Source organism: Schistocerca nitens, chromosome 2 (assembly GCF_023898315.1).
Source record: "Schistocerca nitens isolate TAMUIC-IGC-003100 chromosome 2, iqSchNite1.1, whole genome shotgun sequence".
In the NCBI taxonomy this organism is placed as follows: Eukaryota; Metazoa; Arthropoda; class Insecta; order Orthoptera; family Acrididae; genus Schistocerca; species Schistocerca nitens.
Genome location: NC_064615.1, coordinates 470,541,415 through 470,563,585, shown reverse-complemented (window position 1 = coordinate 470,563,585; position 22,171 = coordinate 470,541,415). Strand labels below are relative to the sequence as shown.

Sequence of the window (22,171 nt, the reverse complement as noted above, 5' to 3'; positions counted from 1 at the left end):
GTCAGCTACATCTACGCGTGTTTGTGAATACTTAAGTCCACTGAAGCGCCGAAGAATCTGGTACAGACATGCGTATTCAATTATGAAGAAATGTAAACGGGCAGAATATGGTGCTTCGGTCGGCAACGCCTATATAAGACAACAAGTGTCGGGCGCAGTTGATGGATCGGTTACTGCTGCTACAATGACAGGTTATCAAGATGTAAGTGAGTTTGAATGTGGTATTAAAGTCGGCACACGAGCGACGGGACACAGCATTTCTGAGAAAGCGCTGAAGTGGGGATTTTCCCGTACGACCATTTCGCGAGTGTACCGTGAATATCAGGAATCCGATAAAACATCAAATCTCCGGCTTCACTGCGGCCGGAAAAAGGTCCTGCAAGAACGGGACCAACGACGACTGAAGAGAATCGTTTCACGCGACAGAAGTGCAACTCTTGCGCAAATTGCTGCAGATTTCCAATGCTGGGTCATCAACAGGTGTCAGCGTGCGAACCATTCAACGAAACATCATCGATATGGGCTTCCGGAGCCGAAGGCCCACTCGTGTAGCCTTTATGACTGCACGACACGAAGCTTTACGACTTGCCTGGGTCCGTCAACACCGACATTGGACTGTTGATGACTGGGAACATGTTGTCTGGTCGGACGAGTCTCGTTTCAAATTGTATCGAGCGGATGGACATGTACGGGTATGTAGACACCCTCATGAATCTATGGATCCAGCATGTCAGCAGCGGATTTTTCAAGCTGGTGGAGGCTCCATAATGGTGTGGGGTGTGTGCAGTTGGATTGAAATGGGACCCCTGATACGTTTAGATACGACTCTGACAGCTGACATGTACGCAAGCATCCTCTCTAGTCACCTGCATCCATTCATATCCATTGTGCATTCCGACGGACTTGGGCAATTTCATCAGGGCAATGCGACACCCCACAAGACCAGAATTGATACAGAGTGGCTTCAGGAACACTCTTCTGAGTTTAAACATTTACGCTGGCAACCAAACTCCCCATACATGAACATTATTGAGCATATCGATTATATGCTCCCTCGTTCTCTTTCGTATTATTGGACAGCCCTGCAGGATTCATGGTGTCAATTCCCTCCAGCGCTACCTGAGACGTTAGTGGAATCCACACCACGTTGTGTTGCGGCACTTCTGTGTCTAGGGCAGGAGTACGGGTTTCGTTGTGTCTTCTGTGATTAATAGCCACTGGAAAGCCAATAGAACCCACAAAAATTCTCGTAATATTAAGTCATTATGTACTTTTTTCCACTCTTTCCTGCGGGGAAACACCGCATTCAGATAATACACACGCAGTATATGTTATTGTTATCCTACTTAGCCTTGTTCGTTTATGACTTTCATTTTGATATTCCTTTATCGAGTTCGGATTTTTGCACTTCTTTGCCGTTTTGTAGCAGGTACCAGAAGTATCAATAATTAATCGTTTAGTCAAAAAAAATGGTGAAAATATTTACAAAGAATGAAAGTTTTTGTTACTTACAATACCTGCAATCAAATATTATATTTTTAAATTTATTTCCCAATTTACTGTTGTGGCTCTGAGCACTATGGGACTCAACTGCTGTGGTCATAAGTCCCCTACTGTTGTGTCTGTGGTTAAACGCGAGTATTGTGTGAAGAGACTATGTAATCTTCTAACATAGGTGTTTGTTTCAATAATGCCTCCTTTCCCATTAAATTTATTATATGACGTCTAAGCAGTGTCATTTCCGTTTTCTCTTCTACATTTTCTTTTATAAAATGGGAGGTAAGTTGTTATTTACTTGATGATAATGAGTATACTTCTTTGAATTCAGATGAACTGACGCGAAGCAAGGACACCTAGCGGTCTTGTATGGTGGCACGTTTCTTGCCATTCCATGACAGTATAACTGAACTTCTCTTTGTGTACAGTATGTACGCTTCAATTGTGCTCTTTGTATACTATAATTTCGGCCTGCCCGGCTAGTCGCACAGTCTAGCGCGCTGTTTCCCGGACGGGGAGGCGTTCAAAAATGGTTCAAATGGCTCTGAGCACTTTGGGACTGAACTTCTGAGGTCATCAGTCCCCTAGAACTTAGAACTACTTAAACCTAACTAACCTAAAGACATCACACACATCCGTGCCCGAGGCAGGATTCGAACCTGCGACCGCAGCGGTCGCGCAGTTCCAGACTGTAGCGCCTAGAACCGCTCGGCCACTCTGGCCGGCCGGGGAGGCGTGCCGGCACGGTCCCCGACCCGAATCCGCCCGAGCGGATTAGCGTCGAGGTCCGGTGTGCCGGCCAGCCTATGGATGGTTTTTAAGGCGGTTTTCCATCTATCTCGGCGAATGCGGGCTGGTTCCCCTTATTCTAGTTATACTCTGTCGGCGATTTCTGCGCAAACACCGTTTCCACGTTCGCGTACATCAACATTACTCTACCACGCAAACATTTGGGCTTACACTCGTTTGGTATGGACGTACTCGACGGGATCCACTGGGGACTGAACGGCACAATAACCCTGGTTTCGGTGTGGGGCGGCGGTGGGGTGGGTGGACTGCTGTCGCCCGTTGTGGGGTTGTGTACCATTGAGGGCTACGGTGGGACGAAGCCTCTCCGTCGTTTCTAGGTCGCCGGTTTAATACAGTCATATCTAATACATACTGTAATTTTATTTGTTTTACGAAGCCAAAATGGTTTCATCATATGCAATAGCGTGACATGTGTACTGTAACACGTTTTTACTCGGGTCTGGATGTGTTGTACACTTCTTTTATAGTTATTTTCTGCTTTACATTCCTGTAGTTGGGAGCGTTTTGTAAATTGGCCTATCCCTGTGTGTTTATATTTTCTAGGTCTCAAGAGGACCATTACCGACGGAAATTAATAATCTGATTACAAATAAACACTGTGACCCAAGACTGGAAATAAAATAAAGAAAATATTATCCTCTCTTATTTCATAATATTGTTATCGTCTCCGTTAATGAAGGAAAACTAATTACTATCAATAGTACTTCAATAATCATAAAAAAATTAAGAGAAAGCAGGAAATACGAAGTAATTACTAACACAAATATCAAGTGTAGACAAAGTAAAAGCTAAAATTGTATAAAGGTAACTCTTAGGCATTGTGTGAACGTAATTGAATGTTTATACGGCCGCTCGTGACCTTTAGTCATGGTAAGATCAAATTATGTGTGTGTGGTCCTTATGGACTAAAATGTAACTTGCATACGTTCATCTGTTTTACTAAACATTAGCTGACATAAAAGACTGTCCTCTCGCATTTAGTGTCATTGTCATCATCAGCATTAGGTAGCGATAATCATTGCTCCACTGCAACTGGTGTTGCTTTTCGTAGCTTTACCAGATTCATAGCACCTGCGTGCATACTAAGGGGTTGTAGTGTCAGTGATTCATTTGTCATTTTACGGTCATCGGTGATCACATGGTGCTCATGAGGCCTTTCTGTCCACCCTCTCTTTTCACAATGTTGGCAGTAACTGTACTGAGGTTAGAGGCGAAACTTGTTTGCAACATTTATTCTGCGGTACAGTGATGCCCCCCGAAGAGTAAGTACACCTGTTGAACAGCTGGATGGACGTAATGATGGACTGTTCAATATGTTGCACACGGTGTACCGGTAATGCGTCGCTGCTTTCAATAGTGGTCTGCGGAACATTCGCACACCTGCAGACCAGGTTCTGGACGTCCGTGGAGAACAGACACGCGTGTAGCTCAACGCATTGTGCGACCAGCGGTGGCAGACTGAATACCATCCAGGAGCGAAATCCGAGCAGATGCTGCACCTGTTGTCTGATCAGGGACCACTGGGACCGTCTGCCTTCAGCAGCATTACACTGAGGTGACAGAAGTCATGGGATAGCGATATACAGCTGGCGGTAGTATCGCGAACACAAGGTATAAAGGGGCAGTGCATTTCCCAGAACTGTCATTTGTACTCAGGTGATTCATGTGAAAGAATTTCCCACGTGACTGTGGCCGCACGACGGGATTAACAGACTCTGAACGCGGAATGGTAGTTGGAGCTCCATGCATGGGCCGTTCGTTTCAGAAATCCTTAGGGAATTCAATATTTGGAGAACCACAGCGTCAAGAGTGTACCGAGAATACCAGATTTGAGTCATCACGTCTCAACTCGGACAAAACAGTGGCCGACGACTTCCAATTAACGATTGAGAGTAGCGGTGTTTGTGTAGAATTGTAAGTGCAAAGAGACAAGCAACACTGCGTGATACAACCGCAGAAATCGACATGGGACGTACGACGAGTGTGTCCATTAGGACTGTGCGTTGAAATTTGGCGTTAATGAGCTATGACAGTAGACAATCGCCTTTGCTAACAGCACAACATGGCCTGCAGCGTCTCTCCTTGGCTCGTGACTTCATTGGTTGGACACTACAGGACTGAAAAGGCATGGACTGGTCAGATGTGTCCCAATGTCAATTGGTAAGGGCTGATAGTTGGCTCCGAGAGTGGCGCAGACCCCACAAGTTGTCAACAAGGCACTGTGCAAGCTCGTGGTGGCTCCGTAATGGTATGGGGTGTGTTTTATGTGATTGGGTCCTCTGGTCCAACTGAAACGATCTTTGACTGGAAATGGTTACGTTCGGCAGCCACTGATAAACATCATGTAAGCAAACGGCAATGGAATTTTTATGGATGACGATGCGGCATGTCAGCGGGCCACAGTTGTTCTCAATTGGTTTGAGCAACATTCTGGACAATTCGAGAGAAAGATTTGGCCAGCTAGTCGTCCGACACGAATCCCAATGAACATTTATGACATACAATCGATAGGTCAATTCGTGCACAAAATCCTGCACCGGCAACAGTTCTTCAGTTACGGATAGCTATAGGGGCAGCGTGGATCAGTATTTCTGCACGGACTTCCAACAACTTGTTGACTCCATGCTACGTCGAGCTGCTGCGCTACGCCGAGTAAACGGAGGTCCTACATGATATTAGGAAGTATCCCGTTACTTGTCTTCCCTGTGTAAGAACACGTGTGCCTCTGCCAAGGCTACTACTGACAGCACTACGCCGCCAAACATCGCTGCTGTGGTGTCGTCAAGAGTTGACTGGAGAGTGGAATGGCGCTCTGTTGTCTTAAGCGATGATAGCAGCTTCTGTCTGTATGCGAACGAAGTAGACGTTGACTGGTGAGGTGCCTATCCAGGGTGCATTCGCCCTCTATACACGACACACAGGCCACGTGGTGGGGGGCTTCAGTTACAACTCGCTGCAGGGTAAAGCAGTTATTTCTTCACCAGGAAGGTGATATAATTTTTCAGCAGGATAACGCCCATCCAGTTGCGGCTGCTGCGACGCAACGTGTTCTTCGTGGTCTACAGCAACTACCCTGGCCGTCAAGATCACCAGATCTCTCGCTAATTGAACATGTATGGGACATAATTAAGCGGAAACTTACTCGCTCTTCAGGGCCTGCAAGAACCGTTACCGAATTACAACAAAAGGCGCAAGATGCTTGGGACAGTCTCTCGCAGGATGCTGCGTTGCCGCCAGAGGGGGTCGGGGGTGGCGGGAGGGTACACTGTGTACTGATGCAACTATTTAGGCACTTTTTGCTGTGCTTCATGTGTTTCGTTTGGTATGAGTTTGTTATCATTACTCTTACAATAATGAACTGCTGTCACTCCATTTGCCAATAAAATTACCCTGTCCTTGACGGTGTTTCATTTTTTTCTGACTGTGCATGTCCCAATCATTACGTCAGCTCTTCCGAAGCATGATTCGCAGCCCAGAACTCTTTTACAGTGGTTAAAACTGATAAATGAAATGTAAAAGTATCAGAAGAGACTTCATATCAAAGAAATGTATCAAACCTTTCTGCAAAAACTAAATCACAAAAGTAGGAACAGAAAAGCATAACGATATTCTAGAAACCAGGTGTCTGTTGGTGAAGTGAATAAACCTTGATGAATATATCGTCATTTTAATTTGGTTTTATAAAATACACAAATTGCCTTCCAGCCTACATAGACTTGACAATGGAATCAGAAATTGCTTAAAGAAAAGCAGCACAGTGAGCAGATTTTTTTTCATAATCAACCATCAGGACAACGTCCGGAAGATAAATATTTCAAAATAATATGGAGTTTGTTTCTGAAAGCTCCCAGTAAAATAACTCGATTCTCCTGCCGTGTGAAGCAATTTCCTACGTCTACAATGGGCTCAAGGAAACCGAGGATATAATGAGTTGAGCGGTATACTGGCTGAGGAGCAAACAGTGGGAAGCAAACGTTGGCAGCCTTTGCGCCCAGCTAGCTGCTGCCTGCTCCAGCGGCCCACATTACCGCTGATAATTATGTGCAAGTGTCTCGTCGTCCTTCCTAGGTAGGGCGAGGACAACACGAGAGTGCGCCAGCAATCTACCGCCGAGTAAGGCAGCGTGCCAGGTCGTTTAAACCGTGAATTATTGTCTGAGTCTGCGTGAGGGAGCATTTCTGATAACATGAAACCGGCAGAAGTCTTGATGGCGGTCCTCGTCTGGACTACATTTTGTTTCTGTTGTAGACTGAACTCATACCCTTTCTACACCTAACTAGTTTTAGAAGTTTGTTCTGGTTGCTGTTGTGAAAGAGGTACTGAACACCTGTTGATCGTTCACATTTTATTCTGGGACTAGCTCGTGCGGTGTGCGTGGATTCTCCGCCGCAAGGTAAACTTTAGATAAACTTATTTCCTCACCATAGTCTTGCAAATTATGACTATATGCAGTGAAAATGTGGATGGAGAAGTTTATTTGGTCATTTGGATGTTAAATTGTTCTACGTTTGCAGACACATGAGGTGGCAGCAGCGCGTGGGTAACTTAACGAAAAACGCTCCGTTTTGTTTGATTTGAACTTCGAAATCTCTATCACTGTGTTGACCTGCATACTTACACCCAATGCTAGTATAAATGGTTCAAATGGCTCTGAGCACTATGGGACTCAACTGCTGTGGTTATCAGTCCCCTAGAACTTAGAACTACTTAAACCTAACTAACCTAAGGACATCACACACATCCATGCCCGAGGCAGGATTCGAACCTGCGACCGTAGCAGTCCCACGGTTCCCGACTGCGCGCCTAGAACCGCGAGACCACCGCGGCCGGCAATGCTAGTATAGTACCCGATACAGTGCAGTTAAGATCACATAAGTATTAGTTCTACAGAAGTGTGCGGTAAGAATATTGTGTAAAGTTGTTAGTCAGGTGTCTTGCAGGAGGAAGATCAAAACACAATAACGCACCATATTCCCCCGTGCCATTCAGCATGATATGGAACGCTCAGTCAATAAATGTATGTAATTATGTACCGCGTACATGTATGTGTCTGAATACTGGTGTATCTGTACATATGGCTGTAATACCAAAATCTGATTTTTGTTTACTGTCCTCATGTTCTTCCTATATGCTAATCATAGACCTGCACAAATATTAAATTCTCTATTCGCAGCTTCTGAAATAGTTCTTACAGGATAAACAAAATGATATTTTATTGTTAATTTAGATACATAGTCGTTGATATGACTGACTGAGGAATATCCCAACAGTTTACTAACAAACTGCCTATTGGCTTCTGTCTCGGGTTCTTCGGCCGACGTTCATCTAATGATTTTTCTAACGTTTCGCCAGCACGAGTGGCTGGCATTGTCAAAGCTTCACCCTCCATTGCCGGTGGTGAACTGGAGCCGAGCTCGCGGGCGCAGACTATATGTACCTGGCGCGCCAACGTCCGAGGGCTTCTCCGCGGTCATTTCCGGTGCGGTTCTCCTCTTGCTACCTGCGACGGTCGTTCGCTGCAGTACGGGAAGCCAGGATCCGTTTACCTTAAGGCTTTCCTCTTTCTTGTTCAAACTGTTCGCGTGTGTTTGTATTTCTACAGCTTCTCTGAACAAGCGCGTGTGATAATGCTTCTCTACAGCCAGAACTTCCGCGTCGGCGAATTTTATTACGTGGTCGGTCTCATTTAGTGCGTGCTCTGCCACGGCCGATTTCTCCACCTGCCCCAACCTGCAATGTCGCTTATGCTCTTTGATCCTGGTGTTGATGGATCGTCCAGTCGTTCCGACATAAACTTTTCCGCATGTGCATGGTATACGGTATATTCCCGACATTGCAAGTGGGTCCCTTTTCTCCTTCGCCGATCTAAGACACTCTTTGATCTTCCTTGTCGGTTTGAAAATCGTCTTTACGCCATGTTTGCGCAATATACGACCGATTCTGTCCGTCACTCTGGGAATGTATGGCAGAAAGGACGTACCCGACATTTCTTTTTCTGGTTCCTTACTTCGCCGAGCACGTATTTGTATGGAGTGTAGCCATGCATGGAAGTGAAACATGGACAGTAAATAGTTTGGACAAGAAGAGAATAGAAGCTTTCGAAATGTGGTGCTACAGAAGAATGCTGAAGATTAGATGGGTAGATCACATAGCTAATGAGGAGGTACTGAATAGGATTGGGGAGAAGAGGAGTTTGTGGCACAACGTGACCAGAAGAAGGGATCGGTTGGTAGGACATGTTCTGAGGCATCAAGGGATCACCAATTTAGTATTGGAGGGCAGCGTGGAGGGTAAAAATCGTAGGGGGAGACCAAGAGATGAATACACTAAGCAGATTCAGAAGGATGTAGGTTGCAGTAGGTACTGGGAGATGAAGAAGCTTGCACAGGATAGAGTAGCATGGAGAGCTGCATCAAACCAGTCTCAGGACTGAAGACCACAACAACAACAACAACTTCGCCGAGTGTTTGGCTCTGTTACACTTCTAATATAATTTGTGGAGTACCCATTGCTCCTCAGGACAGTTTCCAGGTGTTGACTTTCTCGTTTTAGGTGTTGCGGCTCACATATTCGTCCTGCTCTCGTTACGAGCCTACTAATCATGCTTCTTTTCTGGCTCTGGTGGTGGTTTGATAGTTTGTACAGGTATCTGTCCGTGTGTGTCAGTTTTCGATACACGCTGTGTCCCAGGTTTTCGCCGTCCCTTGTGACCAGCACATCTAGAAATGGCAGTTTCTTGTCCTTTTCTACTTCCATGGTAAATGTTATGTTGGCATGGAGGCTGTTCAAGTGACTTAGGAAGTCACCGAGCTGTTCTTCACCATGGCTCCACACCACGAAAGTATCATCGACGTACCTGTACCACACCTTAGGTTTGCAAGTCGCCGAGTCCAGTGCGTGTGCTTCGAATTGTTCCATGAAGAAGTTGGCCACCACTGGACTGAGAGGACTACCCATGGCGACGCCTTCCAACTGTTCGTAGAAATCGCCATTCCGCGTGAAATAGCTCGTGGTGAGACATCCTCGGCTCCAGTTCACCACCGGCAATGGAGGGTGAAGCTTTGACAATGCCAGCCACTCGTGCTGGCGAAACGTCAGAAAAATCATTAGATGAACGTCGGCCGAAGAACCCGAGACAGAAGCCAATAGGCAGTTTGTCAACAAGTGGCCACGAAAGCCTTAACAATTTAGTTTACTAACAGTGATTTATCATTTGTTATTGTGTTGCAAGTGGAATGTTTACAGTGAATTTCGTTTGTGTATCCTGTGTCACATTCTCGTCTTGTTTACTTGTTTCAGTATACTGTGGACGTAAAATTTGTTTCACATCAGGATCTGCCCTTTGTTCAGCCTATGTAGATTTGTACCAGGGTACGATTTAAACTAACGTATACTCTGAACTGCCAGAACAAATGTGGTATAACATTTCCAATGTCGACATGGCTGTATGGGCACATTTAGAAAGTAGATAAATTAAAGAATAAACGCAGAGTGTAACGGATATAAGTGCAGATATTTTTATATGTGGTACCTTAGCATGTATACACAGCAGTGTGTCCGTTTTTTCTCAGCATCGAACAATCTTCTAACAAACGCGTCACAAACTTTATGACCAAATGCTTTCTGAACAGATGACCTGTAGCATTAAGTGGACTACGCTTGAGACTATATGTTTTGCGTCCATACGTCCACACCTCAACACATGACCTATTGCGCAGGGAAAAATAAGCATTAATGGCTTGCTCTTGCCACATGTACTTGGCAGTACTAACCAACCTGAAAACATACGATTTATAACGGCTATAATTATTACTAATAGTAAATGACATAAATACTGATGTAATGTTTTGCAGTACACCATCCTAAGTCACCTGCACTTTTACCCGTTAGATGAAAGACCTACGGTTCTTACACTTTCGTGCTAATATATATGTATTCTCTAATGGTACTTGAGGTTAGTAAATGCAACGAATTTAGGATGAACTGCGCTGTTCGCAACCACAACGATACAAATTAAAAATAAATTCACTATAGACAATACTTCCCCATCTATGTTCCAGAATGGAGTGTTGTATCCTGGTCAGAAGTTACCGGTAAACACTAGGCAAGTAACTGAAAATCCCAATGTATTCAAAAACAACATAAAACGTTGCCCACTTCTACAATTTATTAGAATATTTGCACTGAGGGATGTAAATTTCCATATCTCGAATGATTGTATTGAACAGATATTTATTTTGCTTGTATACAGACAGCTAATAGCAGTAGCTATGAAGTTACATAAATCTTTACTTTGAACCATTGTATGACCACAGCAGCCGGCTAGTGCAAGAGGGGGAGATCTGGTTTTTTCCGAAACAGCAGTTTTCTTCTGGTTATGTATTAAGTGAGTGGAGAAGATTAGCAATTCTCTAAATTTGTTGCTGTCTATTAATATGTAACTTGGCCCCATTCCACATCCTTGAAGAATCCCCCTCATTATATAATTTACAGAATATGATGTATGAATAAATGAAGGTGTGAATGAATGAATTCATTCCGTTGGATATCTGGCTGATGCATGGGTCCATTCTATGATAGGGAAAGTTGAGCGAGGTGGAATGAGCAAGCGATAGGAAGTCACACGTTCTGGCAATGCATCAGGGAGATGTCATACTAGTTTCATATGGGCATGCCTGATGTTAGAGATGTCATTGTGGAGTGGAGATGTCAGGGAAGCTCAGATACACACAGCAGGCATGAATAATAAAACTTTACGGGTCGTCAAACTCAGAAGCATGCTGTACGAGCAAACAGTCAAACACGTTTGTCAAATTTATAAGGTGTAAAGGTCAGAACTGCCTATCGAGGCGATTGAGCTCGCTCTCTCTCTCTCTCTCTGTGTGTGTAGTCGTTCTGGTTCTCAGAAGCAGTTGGTTATACGGAGAAGTTTAAAAAGATTTTATTCATTTACGAGTCACGGTGGACGAAGTGTCACCCTTTTAAGGGGGTATGCGAGCCTGACGGGTGTCTTGCGGTAGGTAACTACTTGACTATGCGGTGGCGGTAAGTAAAACTTTTAAGTGGCTTTTTTGGTGGTTTAGACTCGAAGGATTGAATTTGGTCGATGGTAAGATGGACGCAGGTGCTATGAAAAATTTTTGGGTAACAGCAGGCTATCCATACTATGGCAACGGTCAAGAATCGTTGAAGCTTTAATTTATTAGCCTGATAATGGTCTCACACACCAAGCAGGGATCACTGCATAATAGTTCGAAGAAATTCATGAGCTTTTGCTCTTCCGTCCTGCTAAAAACTACAACCTGGACCACACTGATTGCCTTTAGAATGAAACAGAGCGTCGTTTGCATGGTAGATTAATCTGTCCAAAAACCGAGAAGCTATTCGCCATACTGCAGGGACGAGTGTTAAGAAACTTTACAATTACTATGTCTGAAATTCGTGTAAAGCTATACCCCAAGATAAATGCTTTAATTGGCGCAAATAGTGGCGGAACACGTTAATAGTCACGCAGTTTGTGAATTCAATTGGCTGCAAAAACTGTAATAAGAGCAGTTGTTGCTAAAGTTTACGATATAAGTTATAAAGTTCAGAAGATGTTACTGGTGGTTTCAATTTCCAGAACTTCGATTATTATCATTATTTTGATACAGACCTGAACAAACTTGTGTCTAACTTAATACAACTTATATTGAAATGAGCAATAGCTTTGCAAAGTACAGTTAACTCCCGTTCTAAGACACTATACTCGTAGCAAAAATTTAACAGCTGCAGTTTAGCAGTGAAATACTTGTGTAGATTTTTCAAGAACATATGTCATTTCTACTTCAGCTATGTTATCACAATGTTACATTCCGACTGTTACCAAAATAACACATTAGTTTCTCTAGAATCTTACAATACACCATTGTGACTGGGGGCGGGGGGATGGGGAGGAATTCACTAGACAACTAATATTGTCGTCCAACGTCTGGCTGCATACATGACTTCACAATCAAAAATACCACTCATGGAGGTGTACTACAATCACTGCAGTTGCGGAAAATTCTTTTGAACAGCCGTTCCGCATGTCTCATTATGAAACGTAAGGGGGATACTGAACATATTTCTCCAAACATTAATCCTATATCTTGGATCACTAGAATGGAAAGCATGTTGGAAAATTGCTATGAGTCGTATAGCTTCTAAGCGCTGTTATTGCGTAGTAGATGCTTTGCTCTACTTCCTCAGGGTCGTGTTAACTGCTGCTGCTGTTTCACGTGACAATCTGTGTAGCTGGTAGCTCGCTTCCCAGGCGCTGAAGACCAGAGCTACGTGTGAAGTTGGCTTTACTCTTCTTCGACGAGATAAATAAGCGTTTCCCGTGACGGAGATCTCGATACAAGTCGTGTCTCATGATGGACGTTATAGTATGTTTCACATGTCAGGAAAAGGGGGAGATTAAGATTTAACGTCCCGTCGACATAGAAGGCATTAGGGACGGAGCACACGCTCGGAATGGAAGGATAGGGAAGGAAATCGGCTGTGCCCTTTCAAAGGAACCATCGCGGAGTTTGCCTGGAGCAATTTAGGGAAATCGCAGGTAACCTAAAGCTGGATGGCCGGACCGGACGCGGATTTGAACCGTCGTCCTTCCGCATGCAACTCCAGTGTGCACTGCGCCACCTCGCTCGGTCCCATCACTGTGTGTGTGTGTGTGTGTGTGTGTGTGTGTGTGTGTGTGTGTAAAGAAAATAGTGCCTTTGGTACTGTTGCTATAACCTCCTTTTTCAGTAGCGCTACAGCCCTTGGTGAGCCTTGGCTGCCGGCCGGAGTGGCCGAGTGGTTCTAGGCGATACAGTCTGGAACCGCGCGACCGCTACGGTCGCAGGTTCGAATCCTGCCTCGGGCATGGATGTCTGTGATGTCCTTAGGTTAGTTAGGTTTAAGTGGTTCTAAGTTCTAGGGGACTGATGACCTCAGACGTGAAGTCCCATAGTGCTCAGAGCCGTTTTTTGAGCCTTGGCTTCTTCAACAATCTTCCTCCACACTTCTCGGTTATTTGCTGCTCTTTTCCACCCCCGGATTCCCATATTGGTGATTGCTATAACCTATTCTATTTTTTTCGCTGCTAATGGTTCTGCGCGATGTCTTGCTACATAACCACACCATTGTATTAGTGTCAGAGCATTACACGTTACAGTGCGACGAGAATGAGACAGATTTAGAAAGCAAGTATTCAAAATAGCGCTTGTCACTGTAATCCGTAGTTTCTGATACGTACTGTATTCGAAAGAACAGTAATGTGGTTAATACCGTTTCACATAGGTCTGAATCGCCACTTGAAAGAATTATATGCATAGTCCTTGGAAGAAGATGAAACGCATCGGGGCGGCCTGATTGTGGCCTTCGTGACCAATAAAAAACCTGCAGACATTTATACTTGGAAAATAACGCTGAAATCGTACGAGTACTGTTGCTGTGACAACAGCATATCTTTAGTTTCAAGTTTTACTGTTGTTGCGAATGTAAAGAATACAAGTAGGAGGACTTACCACCTTTGCAGGTTAAATTACTATTTAGTCTGTCGCGCGATTTTATGATCTTATCAATCTACATGTGTCGTCTTTGAACTGTACTTAGTTTGCCTGCGTTCATCAGGACGTCCGAGTTTCGGCGTTTTTTGAGCACACAGCGAGCGGTGAAAGTGAAGTGTTCAACTAAAATGTTTTACATAAACGTCCAAAAATGGTTTTCCTGGTGTACGCAGGCCACCCAAGTACAACTCCAAGACGACACACGTCTATATTCATAACAAGATCACAAAATTATGAGAAGAACCAGCAACTAGTGCCAAAAAGTTGTTTCTCATCTAATAAAAAGAGAATAAGAAGAAACCGTGTAACTTATAATCATAATACCTGTAATAATTTTGTAACGTTGTTATTACGCTGTCCAGTCACATTAATGTGACCAGCTTTCAAAAGCAGCGCAGCGCAGTGCTGTGAGACGCGCAGAAACAGAGCCAGTGAGGTTCTGGAAAGCACAAACAGGTGTATAGAGCCAGGTCGACTCCAATGCCTTGGACAGCTGCGCTCGGTTTCTGTGTTGAGGATCCATGGCGCGGACAGCCCAATCGTGGTGGTCTCAATATTCTCGATTGGGTTTAAATCCGGGAGTTTGGTGGCCAGGGGAGTACGGTAAACTCATCGTGGTGGTCTTACAACGATGCACATACATTGCGAGCTGAATGACATATTGTATTGCCCTGCTGGTAGATGATATCCTGTCGAGGAAAAAGAAGCTTCGGGTAGGAGTGGATATGGTCCCCAGGGACAGATGCATACTTATGTTGATCCATTCTGGCTTCCAAAATGACGAGATCAGCCAGAGAATGTCCTCTAGTCTGGACACTCGCAACGACGGTTATAGCGTGTTTGATTTCCAGTCCTTAGATCCCGACTGCCATCTGTCCTATGGATTATAATGTATGATTCATCCAAAAAGTCCATATGTCACCATTCAGTGGACGTTCAGTTGCGGTATTGCCGTGCAAATTCCAGCCTTCGTCGCTGATAATCAGCAGTCCGCATGTGTGCATGAGCCGGGTGCCTGCTGCGGAAGCCCGTACCCCTCAACATTCACTGAACGGTCGTTGAGGAGACACTGTTGGCAGCCAGCCCCTTGGTTCCTCTTGGCGGTCAGCTGCTCAACATTAGCACGTCTAAGTAAGCAAAAACACTCTGAAGAAGGTCGCATGCAACAGGGACCGAAACGTCGGTTGCTTTATATATATTGACAATGCGGTCACAGAGCCAGAAAAATTTTATTGAATGTGACAATGGCCGCGGAAGCCTACGTTTATGTTAGAACGTCTGTTCGCCAGTACAAATCTTTACAGCTCTCATTCACCACTGTCATTTCTGGACCTTGATCCACTGCAGTTGCCTCGGCGCCAGTTTTGGATGACGCCATTTAGCCATGCACGATATAATCTGAGGTGACGAAAGTCATGCGATAGCGATATAGGCCGGCCGGTGTGGCCGAGCTGTTCTAGGCGCTTCAGTCCGGAACCGCGCTGCTGCTACGGTCGCAGTTTCGAATCCTGCCTCGGGCATGGATGTGTGTGATGTCCTTAGGTTAGTTACGTTTAAGTCTATGGGACTGATGACCTCAGATGTTAAGTTCCATAGTGCTTAGAGCCATTTGAACCATTTGATAGCGATATACACATATACAGATGGCAGCAGTATCGCGTACAGAACGTATAAAAGGGCGATGCATTAATGGAGATGTCATTTTTAATTAGATGATTCATGTGAAAAGGTATCCGACATGATTACAGTCGCACAATGGGCATGAACAGACTTTGAACGCGGAATGGTAGTTGGAACTAGAAGCATGGGTAATCGTATTCCGAGATCCACAGTGTCAAGAGTGGGTCGCAAATACCAGATTTCAGTGATTACCTCTCATCGCGGACAACGCAGTGGCCGACGGCCTTCACTTAACGAGCGAGAGCAGCGTCGTATGCGTAAAATTATCAGTGCTGACAGACAAACAACATTGCGTGAAATACCGCAGAAATCAATGTGGTGCGTAAATGACCATTACGTTAGGACAGTGCGGCTAAATTTGGCGTTAATGAGCTATGGCACTAGACGACCGATGCGAGTGCCTTTGCTAAGAATATATCACCTGCAGTGTCTCTCCTGGGCTCATGACTTTATTGGTTGGAGTCTAGACGACTGGAAAACTGTAGCCTGGTCAGATGAGTTCCAATTTCAGTTGGTAAGAGCTGATGGTAGGCTTCGAGTGTGGCGCAGACCCGACGAAGCCACGGGCCCAAGTTGCCAGCAAGACACTGTGCAGGCTGTTGTTGGCTCCATAATGATGAGGGCTATTTTTATGTGGAATATGGATCAAATGGCTCTGAGCACTATGGGACTTAACTTCTGAGGTCATCAGTCCCCTAGAACTTAGAACTACTTAAAGCTAACTATCCTGAGGACATCACACGCATCCATGCCAGAGTCAGGATTCGAACCTGCGACCGTAGCGGTCTTGCGTTTCCAGACTGTAGCGCCTAGAACCGCTCGGCCACTCCGGCCGGCTTATGTGGAACAGACTGGGTCTTCTGGTCCAACTGAACCGATCATAGGGCTGGAAGTGGCTATCTTGGGCTACTTGGAGACCATTTTCGGCCTTTCGTGAACCTCATATTACCAAAGAACGATGGCATTTTTGTGGATGACAATGCGCCATGCCAGCGGGTCTCAGTTGTTCGCGTTTGGTTTGAAGAACATTCTGGACAATTCGAGCGAATTATTTGACCATCCAGATCACCCGACATGAATGAACATTTGTGAGACATAATCGAGAGGTCAGTTAGTACACAAAATCCTGCACCGGTAACGCTTTCGCAATTATGGACGACTATAGAGGCAGCGCAGGTCAGCATTACTGCAGAGGACTTGCAACGAGTTGTTGAGACCATGCCACGTCGAGTTGTTGCACAACGCCGGGAAAAAGGAGATGCGACACGATATTAGGAGGTATCCCATTACTCTTGTCACCACCGTGTACTTTAACCACGGCGGATCGCGAGTGGTTTACAAACCAAATTTTGGTCTTATGTCAAAGCGGTAGGCGGATCAAAACAAAATGTCCAGACACTCTGTGACCAAAATGGTACTGAAACAGAGGATGACAGACTAAAGGCCGAAATACTTAATGTCTTTTTCCAAAGCTGTTTCACAGAGGAAGAGTGCACTGTAGTTCCTTCTCTAGATTGTCGCACAGATGACAAAATTGTAGATATCGAAATACACGACGGAGGGATAGAGAGAAAATTAAAATCGCTCAAAAGAGGAAAGGCCGCTGGACCTGATGGGATACCAGTTCGATTTGACACAGAGTACGCGAAGGAACTTGCCCCCCTTTTTGCACCGGTGTACCGTAGGTCTCTAGAAGAGCGTAGCGTTCCAAAGGATTGGAAAAGGGCACAGGTCATCCCCGTTTTCAAGAAGGGACGTCGAACAGATGTGCAGAACTATAGACCTATATCTCTAACGTCGATCAGTTGTAGAATTTTGGAACACGTATTATGTTCAAGTATAATGACTTTCTTGGAGACTAGAAAGCTACTCTGTAGGGATCAGCATGGGTTTCGAAAAAGACGATCGTGTGAAACCCAGCTCGCGCTATTCGTCCACGAGACTCAGAGGGCCATAGAAACGGGTTCCCAGGTAGATGCCGTGTTTCTTGACTTCCGCAAGGCGTTCGATACAGTTCACCACAGTCGTTCAATGAACAAAGTAAGAGCATATGAACTATCAGACCAATTGTGTGATTGTATCGAAGAGTTCCTAGATAACACAACGCAGCATGTCATTCTCAATCGAGAGAAGTCTTCCGGAGTAATAGTGATTTCAGGTGTGCCGCAGGGGAGTGTCGTAGGACCGTTGCTATTCACAATATACATAAATTACCTTGTGGATGACATCGGAAGTTCACTGAGGCTTTCTGCAGATGATGCTGTGGTGTATCGAGATGTTGTAACAATGGAAGATTGTACTGAAATGCAGGAGGATCTGCAGCGAATTGACGCATAGTGCAGGGAATGGCAATTGAATCCCACTGTAGACAAGTGTAATGTGCTGGGAATACATAGAAAGAAAGATGCCTTATTTATCTACAATATAGCAGGTCAGCAACTGGAAGCAGTTAATTCCATAAATTATCTGGGAGTACGCATTTGGAGTGATTTAAAATGGAATGATCATATAAAGTTGATCGTCGGTAGTGCAGATGCCAGACAGATTCATTGGAAGAATCCTAAGGAAATGCAATCCGAAAATAAAGGAAGTAGGTTACAGCACGCTTGTTCGCCCGCTGCTTGAATACTGCTCAGCAGTGTGGGATCCGTACCAGATAGGGTTGATAGAAGAGATAGAGAAGATCCAACGGAGAGCAGCGCGCTTCGTTACAGGATCGTTTAGTAATCGAGAAAGCGTTACGGAAATGATAGATAAACTCCAGTGGAAGACTGCAGGAGAGACGCTCAGTAGCTCGGTACGGGCTTTTGCTGAAGTTTCGAGAACATACCTTCACCGAAGAGTCAAGCAGTATATTGCTCCCTCCTACGTATATCTCGCGAAGAGACCATGAGGATAAAATCAGAGAGATTAGAGCCCACACAGAGGCATACCGACAATCCTTCTTTCCACGAACAATATGAGACTGGAATAGAAGGGAGAACCGATAGAGGTACTCAGGTTACCCTCCGCCACACACCGTCAGGTGGCTTGCGGAGTATGGATGTAGATGTAGATGTAGAACTTACCGTTTCGGAAACGTTTCCACCCTTGGCCCCATAGCCAATGATCGTTCCCTATTGAACGTCGGGTAAATCACTCCGTTTTCGCATTACTACAAGGACTGCATTGTTTTTAGCGCCTCAACCCCCCTCGACACGATTCATATACCCTCCACTGCTAGTGCTGCCATCTGCCGTTCGTGAGTAGTTACTGCAAGTTGACGCCGAACATAGGCGATAGTCACCTTAATGTGACTGGACCGTCTATATTCATAAAACACATACCACTGAAGATGCTTGACAAATAAAAAGAAGTGAAACGCGTATGATACAACACAAACAGCCTTTCATTTAGTTTCACAGTTAGACAAAATCACCAAGAAGACCGCACAACGCTACGTCACATTGGACACAGTTTTGAGAGCTGACGTTAGTATTTCTTCCTGATTGATGGAAACGAGAGCAGAAAGCAGTCGGCTTTCACCGTGAGGCTGAACGCCGGGCGACCCGGTGATGCAACAGATGCTCGCGGACCTCGCGAGAGCCGAGCTGTTACGGAGGCGACCTGTAAACCGGCTGGCGGCTGCGGCCTGCGGCTCTGTAGAGGCGGTAAACACCAAACAGCCGGCGGCGGCCGTCAGCGGCAGATCGGCGCGACCTCTTGGAGGCCGGGGCGGCGCGGCGCCTGCTTGTTCATTCACCTTGCGGCTCAGCGGCGCGCAGGCCAGTGTTTTGCTCCGGCTGACACGTAACGGCGACCGCCGCCGCACTCCAATTTCCCTCACAAAAGAGGTTTCCCAAGGCTGCGTTCTGTACAGCGCGTACCGCGTAACGTCGACTGTCACGGCATTTCGTAAACAGTTACAAGCGGCGAAACGAGGTTACTGACAAGTGATAGTAAAGGGGCGACCTACACGTGTCCCCTAACACGCAGCGTGGTGGATTGCGATATAGAGGTGTAGACGAGATCCGGACCGAATCCGAGCGCGACATCGGTACAGCGACTAGGCAGCGTGTGGTTTTAACGCGGATTGTATGCACTGCTTCCTCGTTTAAGAGAAAAACAACGCGTTAGTGGTTAATTTCACAATAAAATTCAGTTATCAGTCGCTTAGGTCCGCCTGCTTAGCTGAGTGGTAACGTGTTTGCCTCCCATGCAGCAGGCCCGGGTTCGATTTCCGGGCGGGTTGGAGATTTTCTCCACTCGTGGAGTGGGTGTTGTGCTGTCTTCATCATCATCATCACCGACTCGCAAGTCGCCCAATGTGGCGTTACCTGAAATAAGACACGCAACTCTGCGGCCGAACTCCGCCGGATGAGGCGTCCCGGCCATTATTACCATACGCTCATTTCATTTTTTGTCAGTCGTGAACACATTTGTATTTCGCCTAGCCGGTTTGGGCAAATTAATTTGTCATTTTCAGAACCCTTCAAAATTAGCGATATTACAAATCTTCAGACCTTGGCTACACATTTATGTAAAGTATAAGGAGTGCATCACAGAAACGTACTTAGTATTGGTTTAGCAGATGTCAAAAAAATGGTTCAAATGGCTCTAAGCACTATGGGACTTAACATCTGAGGTCATCAGTCCCCTAGAACTTAGAATTACTTAAACCTAACTAACCTAAGGACATCACACACATCCATGCCCGAGGTAGGATTCCAACCTGCGACCGTAGCAACAGCGTGGTTCCGCACTGAAGCGCCTAGCACATATCAATATCTTCGCCACAGAAGCATAATGCCATGATGTGTCCAAAAATGTTCATATTGTATGTGATTATTGTAAACACGGACTGAGAGCTTGATAATTTACAGTAACAATCACATATCTGTACACGTCAAGCTGTTGTGCCAGCAGTACGGAACATGTATAAAGCCATAAAAAAACTATCAATAAAGGATACAAAGAAGTTATATATAATAATTTAAAAAAAGGCACATTGTGTAATATATAAAATGAACGGACTGATTTTCAAATTTTATAAGAGATGCTATCCAGTAAAAATAGTATCTATTTCTTGTGCAAGCTGATTGGCCAACAAATCTTTCGAAATTAGATAGGAATGTTTGTACATTTAAGATTCTTCTAAAAGGCCTGTTGTAGCCCTTGTCAATTATATGCAAACTTGCCATGCTAGTATGTTTCTCGATTTTGAGATGTTCTGCAAAAATTACTTGTATGAATTCTCACCGTCTTTGTTGAGTAAGTGCTCACGAAAGCGAGTCTTAAATACCCTCCCTGTCTGTCCTCGGACATATATTATATTTTATTTTATATGCATCAGATTTGAGAAATTTGTCAGTTGGAGGTTTCTCATTATGTATACAGGGAAACTCTGCGGCATTACTGGTGGTAAAGGACACAGTGATGTCATGTTTTTTAAACAGATTAGCTATGCGACATTAAATGTCATTCAGAAATAGTAGTATATTTCTTAACAGTAAGGCCATTTTATTGAGTGTAGAGGAATTTACAATCTTGTCGGTTCTATTTTCATAAAGTTTTTGTACAAGGCTTGTTTGACATCTCATTACGTTTATGTAATGGCAGTATGTTCCATGTTTTTTCAAATGTGTTATATGGAACTTCTGTAAATTATCAGCCTGTCAACATGTGCTTCAATAATCACGTACAATATGTAAATTTTTGGACATATCATGCCATTATGCTTCTACGAAGAAGATATTGACATCTGCTAAACCAATACTAAATAAGTTTCAGCAATATACTTCTTGTACTTTAAATAAATGTATAGCCAAGGTCTAAATACCTGTACTATCCGTAATTCTGCAGGCTTCTATGATGACATATTAATACTTCGAAACTGGTAAAGCGAAATAAAAATGTATTTGGAGCTGACAACTGAATTTTATTCTGAAATATATGCTACAGTTGATGAAAATTACAGTTGTGAGTAAAATAATTAACGCTTAAACTACGAACGCCCACAGAACAGAGTATTCACAATTTCATTGACAACAGAGGAGTGTCTTTTTTAAATGAGTCGTCCCGGTCTTCGGCATTCGTAATTTACTAACACCATGGAGAAACTAATTCGAGGTGGCTGGACGGCGACTTGAACTTCACTTCTTCCGAAAATTGGCCAGCGTTTTAACCAGTGGATGACTTCTTTCTTTACTGCTGGTTTAGTAATCATTCTACTGAAAGAATAGTTAGGTTTTGATGTTTTTGCTTTGCGACGGCGTAATTTTTTTTTATTCAGTTAAACATGTGTGGGAGTGATTGACTCAGTAAAGCATGAAATATTTACGCACATGAATGATAGGGTTATGTAAGATTTCTATATCCTTATGCTCGATTCCACGGGAATGATTGTGCCCTACAAATATTATGTAATCCTGAACAGAAGGTAGGTTAGCAGTAGTCGTAATGTCGTCTGTCTTTTTTATTGCATTGCAGATCTAGATTTCAGCTGACAGTGCAGGTATCATCAGTGCTATAAATACAAATAATACAAGAATCAAACATAGAAGCAGCACATTTATCAGACGCAGTGTCATAGTTGTACACAATTACAATTCCACTATTACATGCCGTTA

At 44.5% G+C, this 22,171-nt stretch overlaps 1 protein-coding gene across 1 annotated transcript in view; it reads right to left on the bottom strand.

The window, feature by feature from the left end:
• The window catches only part of LOC126235103 (uncharacterized), a gene marked incomplete at its 3' end in the record, with an annotated part of 217,158 nt that overhangs the window by 136,169 nt on the left and 58,818 nt on the right, over positions 1–22,171 (bottom strand). The gene's annotated exons all lie outside the window — the stretch shown is intronic.